The sequence below is a fragment of the Calliphora vicina genome, chromosome 2 (assembly GCF_958450345.1).
Source record: "Calliphora vicina chromosome 2, idCalVici1.1, whole genome shotgun sequence".
Lineage (NCBI taxonomy): Eukaryota > Metazoa > Arthropoda > Insecta > Diptera > Calliphoridae > Calliphora > Calliphora vicina.
The window spans coordinates 32,171,193-32,175,515 of record NC_088781.1 but is presented as its reverse complement, the minus strand read 5'-3'; positions in this window follow the sequence as shown (position 1 = coordinate 32,175,515).

The window sequence follows — 4,323 nt, the reverse complement described above, 5'->3', positions numbered from 1 at the left end:
AACCATTGTGAAATACTAGGACATTATGACAATATGACATGATAAGAAACCTTGTGAATTTACCAAATATTTTAATAATATTATAAATAAACCATATTAGACATTCACTGTATGTACTATATATATATATATAAATTGTATAAATTGATAGAATTCAATGTATAAGAAAAATAACAAAAAAATTTACTGAATAGAAACAAATCACGCAGACAGTAGTAGAAAAACTTAAGCTCTTTACAATGTTTTAAGGTGTTTGTTGCCTTTTAATATCACCTTTATTACATACAGTTGGTGGTATATTAATTTCAATATATCTTTTGTGACGCGCCATTTTTTTTAGACCCTACTACTAAATAAGATATAAATAATAAGCCAATTTTTTCTCGTTCGTTTGATCAACATACTGATGAAAAAATATTGCAGATTTTTTATAAACATTTTCAGTCCATTGTATAATAAAGCTATTGAAAATATATAGACTATCTACCTCCTATACTTATTGTACATAATTCAAGTTTTCAGTTTTTTAAATATATTTTTAAGAAATTGTATTATAAGTTTGAATTAAATGGTCTGTATCGGCTGCTTGCAACATTCATCATGTTTATAAATACATCCATCAGTAGAAAAAATGTTGATAAAATGCTGTTATTATCATTCTTTATAAGTATGACAACATTAACTGTTAAAGCTGCTAACGTTAACATTAAAGGTGCTTAAAGACCTAGGTGACAATTGAGGAAATAGAAAATTCTAGATTTGTCCGTTAGATAATTCATGAAACTATTAGAAGAGGGAACTGCCTATATAAATAATAACAGTGAGTAGCAGAGCAGCTGGTATATCGTAGGAGATGTTAGAGTTAACAGCAATTTTATTAACAGTGTAATCTTGTAAATTATAAATTTAGATTTTAAAGTGAGTGTATTAAAAGACAATGACTATTTAAATTTGTGTATTAACATTAATAAATAAAAAGTTGTTACAATTTGTAATTTACTGATCACTTTTATTTAAATTTAAGAGAACTCAGTTTATTTAAAGGAAATAAACCACCGCTTTTAAAAGATAAGTTACTAATGGTTTGATGAACTGTATTTCTGATAGTTAGTGTCATTATTAAAGGTATAAAGTCTTTTAAATTCGTTGTGACCAATCACACCCAATAGATTATTTTTAACTGTAATCTTACATAAAAAACCATTTCTTATCTCAAGGTAAAACGAAAGCAACAACAGTTTATATAACTTTTCTGTTGTTTTTTTTCGGATAAAATAAGAGACATATAAAAAATTAAGTAAAAATTTGCTTTAAGCATTTTATTGACAACATAAGTGTCACATTTGTAAACGCATGTGAACACGGTATGGTTGAATTTTTCATCTTCATTTTCAGTTGGTGTCTTTTCGTTTCGCTTTTACTTTTTTGTTTTCATCTTTTCTCAGTCATTTTTGTATCAAGATGATGTGTATTTAAATTACACGCTCATTTGATTTTATTTAAAATGTTAAGACATTTTTATGATTCTGTTTCTTCAAGGTGTTACATTCACGTTTCATAAATATGAATTTGTATGTGCTATTTTATTTCATGGCATCCGAAAATGTATGTATGTTAAGAACAAATTCAAAAAATTATATACGTGCTTAGCAAAAAAAGGTTATTGAAATCAAATCTGCTGAAATTTGCAAAAATGTGTGGGCATATTGTTTATATATAAATAATTTCCGTAAATTAAGATATTACAAAATTTCATATAGGAAAACTGTTTATCATAGCACACTCAGAAGTAGCAAGTCTCAAGGCTAAATGAGATTAAAAATATGTAAGTCATTTTATTATGAATGGTTTGTAGAATTTTGAGATAAGTCAAGTTTTTGGTAAAAAAAAAAACTAGTATCTACAATATCATTAGATATACATATTGTATATATTAATGTCTTAGTAAACCATGCATAGATAAACAAATAGGTCAAAATTCGAGACAGTCATGATTTTTTGCCTATCAGCCATTTCTCGTTTTGAAACAGCAACCGAACCTGTACCATAGCAGATATATTGATGTTTAAATTATATATGTGTGTTATTTGTGGACTTCGAAAAATTGATTTCAACACACAGGCGGACAAACGGTGAAACGGACATGGCTATATCGACTTCGCTATCTATTTACGCAAGTCAACAGTAATATACCTGGGTATACACATACGTTTTGTATGGGCTATTACATGCCGTTAGCATAAAAATGCTATTATCTAACTCGTTTGTTGGAATTTCTGTATTATTTTTATACACTCCACCACCATAAGTGGTGAATGAGGGTATATATAAGTTTGTCATTCCGTGTATAACATTGAGAAATATTCATCTGAGGCCCAACAAAGTATGTATATTATTGATACTTATGAAATTCTAAGTCGATTGAGCAATGTCCGTCTGTCTGTCTGTCCGTCTGTGTAATACACGCTCACGTCCAAAATACTCCAACAAACTTAGTAGAGTTGCAAGGAAAATGCTAGCTATTGTCCTATGCAGTATGGTATTGAAAATCATCGAAATCGGTGCAGTGGAACCAAAGTTATATGTAAATTAAAATGTGGGACAACCTCAAAAAAAAAATTGATAATTTTCACATACTTTTGGTCATTTTTGTAAATATATTGCAGCTAATATTACAAAATTTTTCACTCGCTACTTCTATGCTAAAAGGAATAACTCTGGTGAAAATTATAAGAATCGCTCCATGATTTCTCCTAGCCCCCATACAAATATCTTCCCGAAATATGGTTCTATGGTCTTTAAATGCCAACAGAATAGGAATATCCATAAAAAATTTTGCAAAAATAAGTTTCGTGGTAAAAAAAAATTTATTACAAAATTTTTCGTGGATCGGCCCATATCTGACCTTTGCCCCCATATAAAGTACACTTCCGAAAATCTCTTAAATAAGCATAAAATCTTATAAACGTCGCTATCAAGTTGAACTTCGACATAAATAATCCCCATATATACCAAAATCTCTGTACATAATTCTATGAAGATCGGCCGATAATTGGTTATAACTCCCATATAATGACCACTTCCGAAAAACACAATAACCCAAAACACAATAACCTAAAATATCAATATCAAAACAAAATTTCACACAGATCCGTAATTTATATTTAGAAATCATACTACAGGATTTTGTCATAGCTCCCCTATAAGGCCAATTTCCGAAAAAGATATTAACCTTAAAAACTATTTAAAACATATCGATATCAAAATGAAATTATGCACAGATCAGTAATTTGTATCCAGTAATCATACTTCTGGATTTTGTGAATATAGGACAATATTTAACCATAGCTCCCATATAAGGGGAACTCCCGAAAATCACTAAAATCCTCCACTTCAGGAAAACACATTAACCAGCACAAATATCCAAAAAAAATCTGTACTGAATCAAAATTTTACATCAATCAGTAATTTGTATCCAAGAATCGTACTACAAGTTTTTTTAAATATTGGTCCATAATTCGGCATAGCTCCCATATAAGGGCCACTCTTGTTAATAGCGTTGTGTATATGAAATTCTACAAAAATAGCCCTCAATTACTTAGGGCCATAATAGGTCATAGCATCTAAAATGACCTATTATGGCCCTAAGTACACAGATCAGTAATTTGAGTTCAAAATCATAATTCTGAATTTTGGTCCATAATTGGCCACAGCTCTCATATAAATACATAAAAATCACGTAAAAATATTTTATGACAATCGAATCATAATACGTCATAGCTCCCATATAAGTCCCACAACCAAATATTTTGAAATTTGTACTTTTTTCCTAAAAACTATCGAAAAATCACCTTTTTACAAATTTTTAAATTCAAATGCATATAAGTTTGGAGTCAGTCTCGATTTTTAAACAATTCTTTTTGCTTTGACAAAAACATTCATTGTTAGTCCAACAGAAAAAAAATGGAGAATATCGGGAAATATTTGGAGCCACTGTTATCAAGTAGAGTGGGTAAAAATGTCGGAAAAATACTATAATTTTCGATTATATCATTATATTTGCATGCGTTTTACTATACATACCCAGGTATGTATGCTGCTGACGAAAGAGTGCAAATTTATAAATGGGCTTTATTAAAAAATTAAAAACTAAACTGACTTCTACACATTAACAATTAATATTGTTCATCCTAATTACGAAAGGCATTTTATTTTACAATGTGATGCCAGTACAATCGCATAGGTTCAGTATTAGCGCAGAAAGACAATAATGGGAGGGAGAGACCCATTGCATTTATATCCCAGGGATTTATCTGGCAGACT